Genomic DNA, 16796 nt, shown 5'->3' on the forward strand with positions numbered 1-16796 from the left:
ATTGCACTATCTCAGGAGCCTTGCCGCCAAACTCAAAGACGAGAGATTGGGGTGCACCATCTGCCCCCCGAACTTCGTGAGAAGGTCCTGCTGGCACGGCAGTCGAATGTGAGGAAGGAGAGACCGGTGAAGCAGGTCCGTGAACCACCACTGCCTGGGCCATTCCGGGGCAATCAGGATCATCTGTGCCCTGGACTGGGCCAGCTTGATTAGCACCGCCGGAATCAGGGGAATGTGTGGAAAAGCGTACAGAAAGCTGTTCGACCAGTTGATCCATAGCGCATTCCCCAGCGTCCCCTGCTGGTAATACCTGGACGCGAAGTCTCGGCATTTGCTGTTTTCGGCAGTGGCGAACAGATCCACGTCTGGAGTGCCCCACCTGGCAAAGACGTCTCCGAGTACTTGGTCGTTTATGACCCATTCGTGGTTTTCTTGGATCAGTCTGCTCAGTGCGTCCGCCTGAACATTCTGCACAGCTGGTAAATGAGTAGCCGTTATCGTCAGTCCCCTGGCAAGAAGCCAGTGCCAGATCGCCTGCGCCTCCTGCGACAAGGTGCGTGATCTCGAGCCCCCCTGCTTGTTGAGGTAATACATGTAGGTCGTATTGTCCGTCTGTACAAGCAGAGAGTTGGTCTGGAAGGAGGGATGAAAGGCCTTCAGTGCCAAGTGAACAGCTCTGAGTTCCAGAAAATTGATGTGATATGTGGACTCCTTCTAGGACCACGTTCCCTGGATCTGTAAATCCCCGGAATGCGCACCCCAACCGTGGAGAGAAGCATCCGTCACGATAGTCTGAGTGGGAATGTCCTTGTGGAAGGGAACCCCCTTGAGGAGATTCTCCGCTGAACACCACCACTTCAGAGAGTGTAGAGCATGCGGAGACAGTCGTATCTTGTCGTCCCAGTTTCCTCTCCTCTGGTCCCACTGATCCTCCAGACACTCCTGCAGCGGCCTCATGTGTAGCTGTGCGTGTGGCGTGAGGAAGATACAGGAAGCCATCGACCCCAGTAGAGAAGACACCGTCCTCACTGTCATAGATGGAGCGGTCATAAGAGCCTGAGCATTCCGAAGGAGTGATAAACGTCTTTCCTCCGAAGGAGACACGCTTGCAGACAGCGTATTGATGGAGGCTCCCAAGTACTGTAGGCATTGGACCGGAGTCGGGACAGACTTGGACATGTTGATGTGCAACCCCAGCTTGTTCAAGAGAACGGACGTCTTCTGGAAGTGCGCTTGAGCTTCCGAGAAGGAGAATGCCTTGATCAACCAATCGTCCAGGTACGGGTAGACAAACACCTTGTTCTTTCTCAGGTGTGCCGCTACCACTGCCATGCATTTGGAAAAGGTCCTGGGCGCAGACTTCAGCCCGAACGGCAACACTGTGTACTGTAGATCTATCGCGCACAGCCAGTCTCACCTTTGCAGTTGAGGGTAAATCTGGTGCAAAGACAGCACGCGAAATTTTTCTCTGCGAATCCACTTGCTTGCGTGTCGCAAATCCAGAATAGGCCTGAACTCGTTTTTGTCCTTTTTGCGGACCAGAAAGAACCGTGAGTACAGACCTCTTCCCCTTTGAGACAGAGGGACGTCTTTCATTGCCCTCTTTCTTAACAGGGTGCCTGGAGCTCGCGCAGCTGAAACTGCGAGCAAACCGGTGGAATTGCTGGAGGCGGGCTGGTGAACCGAAGACTGTATCCATTGCAAACAATATTCAGCACCCACCTGTCCGGAGTAATTTTTCTCCACTCTGCCAGGAAATATTGAACGCTTCCCCCCACCGGAGTGGGTAACGGATGACGGGGAAGTAACCGCTCAGGGCCTCGACCCGGCCTGGCCTTTGGTCGGGGTGGCAGACTGCTGACCGCCCCTGCCCCTCTGACGTTTCTGGAAGGGCTTCCTCTGGAACTGCTGCTGCTGTTTTCCAGACTGTTTACCTCACCCTCTGCCCTGTGCCTTGTACCGTCTCTGAAACGGGCGGTAGCTCTTCTGGTCCTTGGGCTTCTCCAAGCCCACCGCCGTCAGAGTCTCAGCCTCCGCCTTCATGCGGGCCATCTCATCGTCGGCGTGTTTCCCGAATAGGGTCTCACCCGAGAAGGGCAGGTAGGCCACCCTCTGCTGGGCTTCAGGTTTCAGCGACGTCAGTCTGAGCCAAGCGTGGCGCCTCTGATTAACTCCATGGCAGTACCCGTGGGCTGCCAGGAGCGACGAGTCTGCAGCTGCGCTGATCAACTGGTTCGACACCAGCAATCTCCATAAAATCCTCCTTTTCCAGAGGGAGGAGGTCGGCAAACTGTTGGAGGGACTCCCAAAGCGCCCAATCATAGCGCCCCAACAGTGCAGATGCACTGGCAGCCTTCATGGAGGTAGCGGCTGTCCCGCACACCTTCCTGCCTGCCGAGTCCAACCAGCAACTCTCCTTGTCCGGAGGCACATTTGAGAACGGGGTGGTGGCGTGCTGCTTCCTTGCCGCCGTCACAATCACGGAATCCGGAGTTGGATCCAATCGGAGGAAAGCCGGGTCCGCATCAGGAGCTTTGTACTTCTTTTGCAGCCTAGAGGGGGCTGCTTTCGCCACCGCCGGAGTGAGGAAGAACTCCATGGCGGAATCCACTAATCCAGGCACTAAGGGCAACAGAGGCCTAGATAGGTGCTTCTTGTGGAGAGTCTCAAATATTACGGAGATCGTAGGCGTAGGCACAGTCAGTTGGATGCCCAGCTTGCTCGCACCCCTCCACACATTACACAAAAGGGGGTTTTACCCATGCAGTCACGGGGACCTGGGCGCTATGTGGTACATAAGAAACAGGGGGTCCCCGCAAGAAGAAGTACAATACGAAGTTTGCAAATTTTCAAGAGTCAAACACAATTATATGTAATCATGAAATTTTAGCACAGTATTGCAATTTATTAACAACACTGAACATGTCACATAATGACAAATACTGGATATAAATCAAGCAATTTAGAAAGGCCTTTCTAAATTGCTTGATTGATTGCCAGTGTATTGTACTTCTTCTTGCGGGGACCCCCTGTTTCTTATGCTCGCACCCCTCAGCAAGACTTCCTGAAAGGAGACCACGTCGTCCACATGGGATACCCTCGTCCGAGGGAATTCTGATAGGGTTGGGGAATAATCCCTTGCGCTGGACGAACCCGTGCTGTACCTAGACCGACCCTTCCTATGGCGCTGTCTAGATCTCGTCGATGAGCAACGACGACTCCTTGATCTCCCTCTCCGTCCGGAGCGAGATCTAGGTCTTTTAGGCCTTGGGCGATCCGCAGGTGCCTGAGGTGGATCCTGCGGTGGTGGCGTGACCGGGGACCTCGGCCGAGGTGCCCCCTTAGGTGGCGCAGGGAGGTGCGTCAATGAGACCGACCTCGGAGGTCTTGGCGGTGCATGTGGAGGAACAGGAGGAGGCGGTGGTGGAGGAGTGCGCGGCGGCGCCTCCTTACGCAGTGGAGGAGGAGGAGTAGCCGATTTCGGCTTGGGGGTCGAGTACACCACAGAGTACACCGTTTCCGGTGACTCCCTCATCTTCTTCCTTGGTGTAGGTGATTGAGAGGCAGCGCCCCCTGTCGGTGACCGACGTTGCCGTCGTGCCCCGGACAATCCGGAAGGACTCCTGACTCCAGAACGCCTCCTGGAGAATGATCTCTTCCTCTTCGGCGTCGAAGAACGCCTCCTTGACGCCGACGAACGCCGTCTCGGCGTCGACGATCTATACCTCGACGACGGGCTTCTCTGCCTCGACGCTGAAGATCTGCGCCTTGACGCTGAAGCTCTGCGCCTTGACGTCGAACGTGTCCTTCTCGACACCGACTGACGAGTCGACGTCGAGGGTGAACGGCGCCGTCGCCTCGATGGCGAGCGCCGAGTCGACGCCGAGGGCGAACGGCGTGTCGCCTGGACGGCGAGCGCCGACGCCGACTGGAATCCTTACCACATCGAGGTGTCGACGACGACGTCGATGATGACGATGTCGATGATGAGAACGTCTTCGGCGGCTATCTCGACGGTGGTCGCGTCAGTCCCCTCGACGCCGAACGATGATGTCGCCTCGACCCAGAGCCCTGGGGAGACGGGGAGCAGATCGCCGTCATGCCTATCGACGACGACCTTCTTGACGCTGGGGAGCCCCCTAGAGGCCTCAGCATGGGCAGAGGAAGTAGATCCAGCCTGCCCAGACCCACCTTGACTCTGCAGCCTTCTTTCTTCCAGTCCTTTGAGCCTGATCTTCTTTCTGTCTCTCAGGGTCCTGGAGGAGAAGGTCTGGCAAATCTCACACTTCTCAGGAAGATAAGTAGAAGGGAGGCACAGGATACACACAGGATGTGGGTCCGACTTGGCCTTCTTCCTGGAGCACTCCGGGCATTTATCAAACAATGCTGGCATTTTTGACAAAAAAGGAGTGCTCAGAATACTAGAAGAGGAAGAGGGCACCAAAATACGTCGAGTGTAAACACTCACACACTTTAAAAGTGCAAAAATTCTTACAACAAACTCAAAAAAGGGAGAGCTCAATGCTCCAGGGTCCTGCTAGCAGGAGCCGGAAAAAAGAACTGAAAGTAAATGGGACCTGCAGGGTATTCTGGGATACTGAGAAAGTTCTAGAACGTTTTCTTAAAGGCACGGTATCCCTTTTTGAGCCACATAATGGCAGCCTATGGGGCTTGTCTGTCCTTCCCTTCCTCTCTATCATTCCAGAGGCTTTGTTGGTAAAAGGGGAAGTTTTTCTCTATGGTGAAACCTTGGCAGGCTGTGCTGCTTGTCGTTTTGGTGGAATGTCTAGTTGAAGTACTGGACAGTGTAGCCTGTGGACATATCAAAGCATAAATAGGGCACCCCTGGCAGTACAAACTCATATTTCTACATGACTGTAAGAGGAAGGACTGCCCTGCTGCACTGTGGGACCAGCAAAGAGAGGCCGCACAGCAGTGGATGGCACCTGCTGCACCGGGAGGCTAGCAAAGTATTGGGACTGTGCCTGCCGTGTCCTGCTTAAGAAGAAGGCCTCTCCAGAGCACAGCCAAAGCCAAGAGACTTCAAGGGCCCGATGACTGGCCTCTTCTTAAAAACTGAAGAAACCTGCTGTGGCAAGTTGGAAGCCCAAAGGCTTCAACCTGCCGCCCACCAGCGCATAGCAGCACCATTGACCAGGATCCAACACAAAGTTGCATCAGAATTAAGGTGGGACCCCCAGAGGTCGAGTTATCGACCCAGGAAGGACTCACTGGTGACTACAATACTGCATGATTGGTAGTTCAGTAGCAACTGTATATCTGCCAGCACCAAGAGGACCACCTCCCCCACCATCAAAGACTGAGAAGTAGTCGCAGCAGGACCCCTGTCAACCACATCGCCACATCGCATCCACAGAATCCTTGAGCTTCTATAGCATCCTTCATCCCTTGCATAAGGACCACTTCCATAGGAAAGCCCTGCAAAGGACAGAAGTGCCTGGAACTGACTGAAGACTGCTTCACCTGCTGAGGTAACTGTTTCTGAAGAACTACTGTGTTCCCCTGCCTAGCTCCCTACTGGAGGTGTTTGCCTTAAGTGATTCCAAGAAATACATTCTAAGTGTCAAATGTGTTGAATTTGCCAATGCTAGTTTGTAGTGGAGTGAAATGCTTTGATGTATTAAAACTTGAAGATTCTATATCTCCAGAACCTTCCAGTAGATCTTTTTCATTGTGGTATCTAAAAATACAGTCTATTTTTATAAATCAGTGTTGGATTTTTTTGTCTTCCCAATTACTTCAATTGTTTGTTGCTGCTTAAATGCTTCACACTTGTTCCTTTGTGTAAGCCGTGCTGCTCAGAGCCACAGCTAACCAGGGTTGAGACGAAGGTGTGACAAACGAAAGTCCTAAAGAACAAGTTACTTACCTCCGGCGATGCCTTATCTGGTAGAGACTATATCTAGCCTCACATTCCTTACCTTTGAATTTCCTCAGGTGCCAGACTGGATCCAGGAGATTTTTCGTGAGTAGTACCCCTGCACGTTGGAAGGTGGTGTCGATCAGCTCCTCAGCTGTCGTCTGGCTCATCCCCGCCAGAAGTGACGTCACAGCACGTATATAGGTGCCATCCAGGAGCGCTGACACCAGTTAAGTTTCACGACTTTGTACTCTAGAAGCGTGGAGCAGTGAAAAATACTGACCACTAGTTTGTCAAAACTAGGGACCTAAAAGGGGGTCATCCCTGTCCCTAGAAATTTGTTCGCAGAGCGGGGAGGATGGATGGGTCGGTAAGGAATCTGCAGCTAGATATAGTCTTGACCAGAAAAGGCGTTACCGAAGGTAAGTAACTTTTCATCTGATAGAGACTTGTAGCTGCAGATCCCTCCATCCTAAATAAATAGATACCCGAGCAATAGAAGGGTCTGTCAACTAATTTCAATCGAGAAAATCCCTCGGGACCAAACAGGCAGAGTTCTCCTCTCTGCGGACCGGACTGTCTAGACAGTAATGTTTAGTGAAAGTGGGCATAGAAGCCAACGCTGCTGCCTGGCAGACATCCAGGACCATAACTCCGCATGCTAACACAGTGGCCAGGTGGAATGAGCCCACAAACCATCAGGTGGCTGCTTCTTGGCCAGTGCGTAGCAGATTTTGATGCAGAGCATGGCCCATCTGGAGATGGTCCACTTCTGCACTCCCCGACCTTTCTTTGCACCAACATACTCCACGAAGAATTTGTCGTCCACCCAAAACTCTTGTGTGCGGTCAAGGTAGAACGACAACGCTCTTTTTGGGTCCAGACAGTGGAGTTGCTGTTGTTGGAGAGGGATGTGGAGGAGCATAAAAGGTAGGTAAGGTAATAGACTGGCCTACATGAAAAGAGGCGACCACTTTTGGTAGAAAGGAGGCCCTTGTGCGAAGTACCACTTTGTCAGGATAGACTGAGAGGTAAGGTGATTTAGATAAGGCCTGAAGCTCACTTACTCTGCGGGCAGATGTAATTGTCACAAGGAGGGCTGTTTTCAGGTGAGAAGCCTGAGGGCACAATTGGGTAAAGGCTCGAAAGTAGCACACACCAAAAAGTCTAAACCAAATTAATGTCCTACTGAGGCATAATGAAGGGCGAAGGAGGGAAGAGATGAGTAAGACCCTTAAAACATATTTACAATAGGGGACTTGAACAATGTGGGTTGATCAGGCAAACGCGAGGAGGCAGAAATGGCAGCTATATAGCCCTTAACCGTGCCCAGACAAGAGCCTTACTGGGCAAGAGAAAGAACGAAAAGCAGAACTTCAGAAAAAGGGGCAGAAAGGGGATCAATGTCTTTTTGGATTCCATGCTACAAATATTTGCCAACGGCAGGCGTACGCCGTCTTGGTGGAGGAAGCCTAGCTGCCAAGATGTCATTACAGATTTCGGGAGGAAATTCAAAAGCTGTTAACTGTCGCGGGTCAATATCTATGCAAGAAAGTGAAGAGTGGACAGATTCGGATAGCGAACCCTCCGCTGCTGCTGCGACAGAAGATCTTCCCGAAGGGGCAACCTGATCAGAGGATCGATGATCATGCTCAGCAGCCCTGGATACCAGGCTCTCCGTGCCCAGTCCGGAGCCACAAGGATAACATTGGCCCATTCATACTTGTTCTTAAGAACTCTGGGTAGGAGTGGTATGGGCAGAAAGGCATACAGAAGGCCAGAGCTTCACTCGAGATGCAGAGTGTCCGAGTGAGTGCCGCCTTGGAAACTCCAGCATGCAAAACTGTTGACATTGCTCATTCTCTACAAAGGTGAACAGATCTAACCAAGGCTCTCCCCACTGCTGAAAGAGACCTTGCACCATCTACGAGTGGAGATGCCATTCGTGATCCGCTTGCCATCTTTGGCCGAGTTGGTCTGTTCTGGCGTCAGAGAAGCTGCCAGGTGTTGAACCACCAAGGATATGCCCTGCTACTCCAGCCTGGCCCAGAGAGGTAGGCCATCTTGAAAAAGGGTCCCTGACCCGACCCTGCCTGTTTGTTGCAATAACACATGGCGGTGATGTGGTTTGTGAACACTTGTACCAGCCGTCCCCCGACCGAGGGCAGAAAGACTTTCAATGCCAGTTTGATCGCTCGGTGCACCAGCAGGTTGATGTGGAGTCCGGATTCCGCCAGAGACCAGAGTCCTCTGATCTCCACTTCTCCCAGATAGCCAGCCCATCCCAGGAGTGACGCATCTGTCACTACTATGAGACGTGGTTTGAGGAAAGGAGAGGGGTCTGCCTCCGACCCAATCGTTATTCGTTAGCCACTGCTGCAGATCATTTGGCGTTCCCTTCAAGATCTGGACCAGGTCGGAGAGATTCCCTGGATACTGCGCCCACTGGAACTTCAGGTCCCACTGCAGAGCCCGCATATGCTATCTGGCATGTGTCACCTGCAGGAGGCCATGAGGTACAGCAGCCTCAGAGTCAGTCTCATCGAAACCTAGGAGAGAAGCTGCAATATCGGAATCATAATATTAATATCCTGGACTTGCCACTCTAGATGATGAACCCAAAACTGGACTGTGTCCAGAACAGCTCTGATGAAAGGCAGTGTCTGAGAGGGAGTCAAGTGTGACTTTGGCAGGTTGACTGTGATATCCAGCGAGTGCAGAAGTTTTCCCGTAGTCTGGAGGTGGGAGACAACAGCTTGGAGCGAGCCCAGCTTCAGCTGCCAGTTGTCAAGATATGGGAAGACAGGCACCTCTATGGCCTCCGCAGATATGCTGCAACCACCGCAATCACCTTGGTGAACACCCCAGGGACGATGGTAAGGCCAAAAGGAAACACAGTGAACTGAAAGTGCTCGTGGTCTACCGTAAATCGCAGATGGCGCCGATGTGCAGGCAGGACAGGAATACGAAAAAAAGATCAGTGCAAGTCCAAAGCTACATCCAGTCTCATGGGTCCAGGGCAGACAAGATCTGAGCCGAAATGAGCATTTTGAATGTCTCTGTTTTGAGGAAGAGATTGAGAGTTCAGAGATAGAGGATAGGACGAAGCAGTGGCGGATCCTCCACTAAGTGTCACGTTTAGGCCAGGGTGAGATAGGCTGGGATGCAGCCAAGTACGAACGAAAATGACACGAATGGTTAGGGGACTACATCTCCTAGAAAACCTATAGGACAGCTCTGTCTTCTATCTCTACTTCCCCTTTCTTCCATCTATTTACGATATAAGCACCTCCCTTCTCGTTATCTGGTGCTTGTCACCTGTGATCCTGGGTGAAGTCGGCCTCGAGAAGAGAAGCCGCCCCTGCTTGCCAGAACTCGAAGAATTCTGTTTGTTGTCCCGACGGCGTTTTCCAGTCGCCTCATTTGATCAATTTCACGCGTTCGCGCTGGAGCGTGACCGCGTCTTTTTGTTTTCCAGTTATCACCCGCCCGCAAGGGCCGGGAACGAGGAAGTCCTGCTGTGCCTTGATCTCTAGGCGCTATCAGTTAGAGTGTTTCTTGGACCGCCTTTCCTCGCGGTCGCCCTGGAGCGCGACCGCGATATCAGCGCTCCCTGAGTCTCCAGGCCAGGAAATGATATCCCAGTATTAATTGCTAGCGCCTGTGTGCTCGCAAGAAGGAGAGCTCTTCGAAGGAATTCCTTTGCTGTTCCCACACGCAGCTAGGGGTACAGTCGCATACCCCTTTGGATTACATTTTTGCTTTTTGAACCTGGTTGGGTTGTTGAGAGGCTCGGAGAATTCTCATCATATCTTGGATGGTACCGACCTTGTGCACCTTGAACCATAAGGTCTAGCTCAGCTTGGAAAGAAATACTCGAGATACAAGACTACAGTATTAGATGAGTACATTTCGAAAGTGACTACTTGATACAGAAGGTTTTTCAGCTGAGTTGTGCAGTGCCTTGGATTACTAGAAAAAAAGAACACTTTATTTTCATTACTTTATTTTTACCTTTTGTGCCTTTATGTTCTTAGGATGATTGCGGCAGACATCATGTAAGTGTAGACACAATGTATATGTATATATATATATATATATATTCACTGAAAAAACCATAGGTTTCACACCAGTTATAGTTAGGAATTAGCATTTAAAAAACCTATTAAATTCACTGAAAAAACCATAGGTTTCACACCAGTTATAGTTACCAGGAAATTTTAGTCGCATAAAACCATTGAAATTCCCACGTTATAGTTAGTTGGACTCACTATAACGTGCGCGCCTGCAATGCACTGCTGATGACATCACATATTACATCACTCATGACATGGTCAGTGACATCACTCATGACATCACTGATGACACCATCCAGTGAATGTGTGTCTTTCTGAAAAATAAATATGTGTTATACATGTATATGTAAAAGTTGATGGAAGAATAATTGTTTAAATAAGTGTTTACATGGATGTTTTTTTTTTTTATTGATTGGTTAAGTGGCTTATTAAGTGTATCTTAGTGAATACATATATTAGTGAGTAATGTTTAAATATTTAAATATATGTATTATTGTTTCACTTTGTGTATAAGTGGCTGCATGGGTTGGTGAGTAGCTACATGTGTATGTATATGGGTTATTAGATGTTTTTCTTAGTATCAGTATGAGTGTTTGTATGGTTTGGTGGGGGTATTACTTAGCACATAGATGCATGAATGACTGACTCTCTCTTTGCATGTGTTTTAAAGACAGCATATGTGCAGGACTGTATGGGTGGATGAGTGTGTATGTGTGTGTGTTAGTGAGTTAATGACTGTCTCACTAGTGTCTTTATCAGTAACTACATATGTTTTAATCTAGTATATGTGAATATTGATGTATATAAGTGAGTATATGTGAGAGTGAGGGATTGTAAGAGTTCCTGTTTAAATTAGTATGTGTTTCTATAAGTGATTGTTTAAGAGAGTAAGTATGTGTAAGTTTCCTTAGAAGTAAAGTGGTAGTGTGTGTATAGCTGTATATGCAAATAAATGGATGTTCAATAGTTCATTAGCATGTGTGAGTATGTGTGAGAGTATCTTTTGGATGACTGTCGGTGTGTAACAGGATGTATAGGTGTATCACTACATATGATGAGTGAGTATATGTATGAGTGACTATATAGAACTGTTGGTGAATGAGTGGATGTGTATATAGATGGTGGAATTACTGAATTGGTTGTTGTAACTGGTATGGGTATCTCCATTTTTTTGTAAATTTTAGTTTCTATTTTTGAATATGTGTTTCAAGGGTTACATTACACTGAAAGGAGGTCTGTTACTCTGTCACAAGGATGGTGTCATCAGTGATGTCATGAGTGATGTCACTGACCATGTCATGAGTGATGTAATATGTGACGTCATCAGCAGTGCATTGCAGGCGCGCAAGTTATAGTGAGTCCAACTAACTATAACGTGGGAATTTCAATGGTTTTATGCGAGTAAAATTTCCTGGTAACTATAACTGGTGTGAAACCTATGGTTTTTTCAGTGAATTTCAATGGTTTTTTAATAGCAAATCTCTATAGGTATAAAAAGTAAAAAAATTTATAACGAATTTTATATTGTATAATTATGTAAATTTTTTTTTTTTTTTGGCCCGGAGCGCTCCCAGGGCGCGTACCGGTGCACGCACGGGTAAGCGTAATGTTACGGCGCGCCCCGGGGCGCGTACCGGTGAGCGTCCCGTTAGCGCTATTCTCGCGAACGAAAACAACATTGTGACGTCGCCGGGCACGCCCCGGGGCGCGCACCGTTGCGCGCCCCGGGGCGCGTAGCGTAAGCGCGTCGGGTCATGTGACCTGAAAATAAAACTTTTTACTGGTTCATTTCACTTTTGGTTTCCTAATGATGTAAGGCCAGGTCATGTGACCTAAAAATAACACTTTTCATTGGTTCAGAACAGTTTTCTTTTCCAAATGATGAAAGACCCCACCTTTTTTCCTCATTCTACCTTTGTGCTTTGAGAGAGGTAGACCTGCAGTTATTTCAGTAGAAAATGGCTACATTAGCTGCAGCTGCTGGAGCTTCTGGACCACCACCACCACCACCACCACCACAAGGACCACCACAAGGACCACCACAACTTCACAGTGGTGGAGATCAAGAAGAGGAGGAGGAGGAGAGGAGATTCGTCAGAGAGGGCAATATTACCTACAAACCTAAAGAGCACATCATCTGGCAGTTTTTTTCAATCCCCATGGACAAGAAAAAAGTAAATGCGCCTAAGGCAACCTGCTTAATATGTCATCAGGAGCTGTCAAAGGGGAATCCCAACAAAAAATACTCCTTTGGCAACCATACCATGATCAGACATATGCAACGGAAGCATCCAAATAACTATGCTAGGGCAGAGGTCAGGGAACTGTCCAAAAACACTGCCCAATCTTCTGCCAGCACCTCCCAAACTAATGTTCCCACCCCATCGGGACCGGAAGTTAGGGAGATGTGCTCCACCATACAAACAAAGTTTTCCAATTTTAAAATGGTTTGTATTTTTTGTGGACAAACAATATGCTATGGAGAGAAAAGCATCACACTTATTAACCATGCTTGGGATAGCCACAAGTGCCCAAGGAAACATTAATTTTTTCCGCTTTTTTTTTTTTGCTCCTGTTGAGCCCTTTAGAATTCCGTTTTTTGTTTCTCCCCTTAAAAAATACAAAAAAAATATAAAACTGTTCAGAAAAGTAAAAAAAAGTAAAAAATGTTCAAAAAAACAATACAAAAATATAAAAATACAAAAAGAATAAAAACAACCGTTCTTTTTAGAACTACCTCTAATGTATAAAAAAAAGCAACTTTTTGGGAAACTCGGTCATGCTTTTTTCTCCACGGTACGCTCCCCGGTACACGTACCGGGGCACGTACCGGTCGCTCTCCCCGCGAAAAACGATTTTTTTTTTTTCGTTTTCTGCGCCGGGGCCCTTTTATGTCCCCCACATCAAACCTAGGGGGTCAGGGGGGGTCCACCCTGCCCCCTTTTGGTTATTTCCTCCTTTGTTTTTGGCCCCTCTTGTGTCTCTATCCTACCGAGACACAAGATGGCGGCCGCTCCAGTCTGTTTGGAATGTTTACAAACACCCGATAGCCAATCAGCTTTCCGCTCGCGTATTCGCGGTATGCGCTATTGCGCTCCCCGGTGCGCGTACCAGGGCGCGCTTATAGATATATATATTTTTTTGAACCTAAATTACTCAAAATCCATTGGAGCGCATATCTTGAGACATAGCAAAGGCACATCGGGCTACCAGGCCCTACAATTTTGCCAAGTTTGGGGGAAATCCATTCAGCCGTTCGGGCTAAAAGTGAGTCCAACCGCCCTATGGAAATTAACATGGGGAAAACACGTTTTGGGACCTTCCTTTTATCTCGGCCCCCGCTTGACGAATCCCCCCCCAAACTTTCAGGGAAGGAGCGGAGTGCCGCGAGGCAAATTTGAGGAAAATTTCAGGCAGATTCCTCAACCGGCGCCAAAGTTATTCCCAATAGAATGTTGCGGTTTCCCTATGGAAAACAATCCTAACTATAACTACCTACTGGCGACCGCCAGTAGGTAATATATATATATATATAGCTATAGAGAGTGGGTGAGGCTAGAAAACTCATGTATGTTGTGTTGCGTCTCTCATACAGGGAACACTGGGACATTATAGGAGCTAAGCCTACAATTCCTGCATCCCACGTCATTGAGTGTTCCTGTTTCTACAACTTTATTATTTCGTTTGTCCCTTTTTTCCCCTTCCCCTGCTGTGTTAAGATCTATAGAGTGAGTTTATAGCAGCTCGCAGGTGGTGTCGCACAGGGGGAAGAGGTTTACTAGCATCCTCATTGCTCCTGCTGTACCCAGCTTTTCCAGGTTAGTCAACCAGTCTCTGTCGCGACATTAAGGCAGAAAAGCATCACCCTACTAATTTAAAAACAGTGCTTCGGAAAAATAAATTAACCATTTATTATCATTTTATTTTTCACTACCGGCTGGGTTAGGGCGGGCTGGGGTTATTGGGGAGGAGTGGTTTGCCCACTCCAAATGCGCATGACTGCTTGGCTGGCCCTCTTGGGCCGGCCAAACAGTCCTGCTCACTTTGCATCTTCCACACTAGGCTTGCTTCACACAGCCTGGTGAGGAAGATGCAAAGCCTCACTGTCCTGTCTGAGTGCCGAGCCACATCGCTCAGACCAATCACAACGCTGCATTGTGATTGACTTAGAGGAGGGTGCCTGTGTGCTTCCTGCTTCCTTCCGCTACAGAAGCAGAGGGAAGGAGGCTGAAAGCACCGAAGGGGAGAGACAGCTGGCTGCCAGCAAAAGGTAAGTGGATTTTAAAAAGAATTTATCTCCCCTTTATCTCCCCAGTAATCTCACACCACCACCCCCCCCCCAGCCACCCATGTGCCCTGCCAGACACCACTAGGCTGAAGGCCCTTGTCCTTTTTGAGAACCATCAAGTAGCAATAAAAACAACAACCACAGCGCACATCTGGACCAGGAACCCTCTCAATGGCTCCCCTGGCCAAGAGAGAAATGACCTCCTCGCGAAGAACAGAGAGATGATCCTCGGTCAGCCAATCATGAGATGGTGGCATGTGGGGAGGGGAAGTCCCGAAGGGGAGGGAGTAGCCCCTTCGGACAAATTGCAAAACCCATTTGTCCGATGTTATCGACAGCCAGTGAGGCAGGTGATGGCGAATCCTGCTGCTAACTGGGTGACCATGGTGATAAAGGGGCAGACTAGGAGGGTTTGGAGGTTGTTGCAGTAGGGGGGAGGTGTGTGGACTGACCAGACTGCTGGCCACTTGGTCTGTGGGTACCACGCCCTCGGCCAAGCAGAGGATGGGGAGGCAGGGTGTGAACCGACGCGGCTGGAAGCACTTTCCGCAGCAACGACAGGAAGACAAGCAGATTGAGGTAGATGTGGGACAACAAAGAGGTCTACTGTCCTGGCTATAACATGAGAATCATCAAAGTGCTGGAGTGACGAATATGCCTCATGTCCAAAGAGACGGGTGTCATTCATGAAGTGACTTGTGGTGGGTGAGAAGAGGTACTACTTTGGCCACAAGAACACCTTCTCAAAGCACAAGAGACTGAAAATCTGCAGGGAGGAAGACTCAAGGAAGCCAAACTACACAGGAACCAAGAGATACTTGCAGCTCAACTGGCCTTTGAATAACAGTCAACCACTGTCTGGGTTGCGGAGCTGCAGAGACACTTTCCTATTTCATCACTTGTGAGGCTGCACCCTTCTTGATACGTCTAGTACTCTTAAGGTTCCTGTATCTGTTCTTCTTCGATCTCAGAGAGATCTGGAGGTTTTGCAACTTCACAGCCCCAGCATTGGGACCTTCTCAATGGCTGGCAACAGCAATTTTGATCCCAGAATTGTTTGAAACATATTTCCAGTCCCTACTGTTCTGGAAATATTGTCACCTTAAAACAGGACGTGCAAGCCCAAATTAGAGATCCCACTGGAAATCAATGGTTCTCCAGTCTCCTTGGTCCCCTCACCATTTATCTTTATTCCAACTGTATGTTTGTGATATGATAGATTCTAGTCTCCTTGGGGCATCACAATGGGTGCTGACCCACTACTATGTTTACATTTCCACTCAACGGAGACCAGTTAAGTTTTGAACTGAACACTATGTTGAGGCTGCACACCAATTAAAGGGTCTCCCTTGAACTGGAAACTGACACACTTAGTACTCTAAAGCGGCATCATTTGCTTTGCGGGACTGCAGCCCTCGCATTTGATAGTAGACGATCAGGTGAGGGATTTTTTGTTTCTTTTTAACTGGAATCCAACTAACATAGGCTTCAACCAACTTAGGTGCTCAGTACTGAACCCAGAGCCGGAGGCCATTTGAACAAAAGGCAGGAGATATGAAAGCACTGTGGCTACAATGTATTGCTTTTGTCTGGCAACTACAGTCCATCAACTAGAGCATAATCAAAATTATTGTAAATCCAAAGAGTCCTGGGGTCCTCTGAATATAACCCAAGGCCAGCCACTTTATAAATTACTGACCTGGCCCAACATAGCAGAAAATCTAGCACTTACAGCATAAAGTAAATATAAGAACCAGTTTTGGAGACATAGCTAAAAAATATAAGGTATTAAGTAAGGCCTTTGCGTTGTCTTCCGGTCTTGTAAGGGTAAATGTTCGTTTTACTTAACTGTAAATCAAATTCCTATATAGCTATATGAAGCACTGATGAGACCTTAAGTTATAGACCTTCAGAGTGCCATGCGTTATCCTAGGTTCTAACCACTTCCACTGCCTACATTAAGGCTTTTCTGCTCACTCTTTCAACTCCTGGAAGAAGCACGTGCCCATACGGATTAACTTGCTTACCTAATAGGAGAGTGATAGTATTGGAAGGCCTGTACACCACTAGTGAGCAAAAGAACCCTCAGACTACTGCTATGTAACCCGCAATTAGGTGCCTTGGCTATCAGTGGTGCCCGTGTTTTCTAATTACCATCTCCCAAAGAGGAAGGAGGGGTCGCTGGTTAGTTCTAGTTGAAGATGGACTGCTGAAAATGGTATTCTATACACCCATGAAGAGATATACAATTATTGCTCTAATCTCCTGTGTGAGCTTTTATCCCCCAACAGTTTCACCAAAATCCTGCCAGACGTTGACAATTTTCAGTCATGAGATTTTCCTACAGAGTTAGAAGCTTTTATGATTTAAAATTGCTTTTTTCCCAAGTTTGGGGCCTAACTAGAAAACAGAACGTTTTACTAAATTGCATTACTAGACCTTCATGACCAAAGCACCCCTTAAACCGCAATAAGTGCTCTACCTGCTATGGCTTGAAAATGAATATTTGTGTTTACGTATATATATATTTCGACAGGTTTCATAAAATGTC

The 16796-nt window shown here is 48.4% G+C and overlaps 1 protein-coding gene across 10 annotated transcripts in view; it reads right to left on the bottom strand.

The window, feature by feature from the left end:
• Positions 1–16796, bottom strand: part of ACACB (acetyl-CoA carboxylase beta) — a 2338068-nt gene that overhangs the window by 1737440 nt on the left and 583832 nt on the right. The gene's annotated exons all lie outside the window — the stretch shown is intronic.

Source organism: Lissotriton helveticus, chromosome 11 (assembly GCF_964261635.1).
Source record: "Lissotriton helveticus chromosome 11, aLisHel1.1, whole genome shotgun sequence".
Classification (NCBI taxonomy): domain Eukaryota; kingdom Metazoa; phylum Chordata; class Amphibia; order Caudata; family Salamandridae; genus Lissotriton; species Lissotriton helveticus.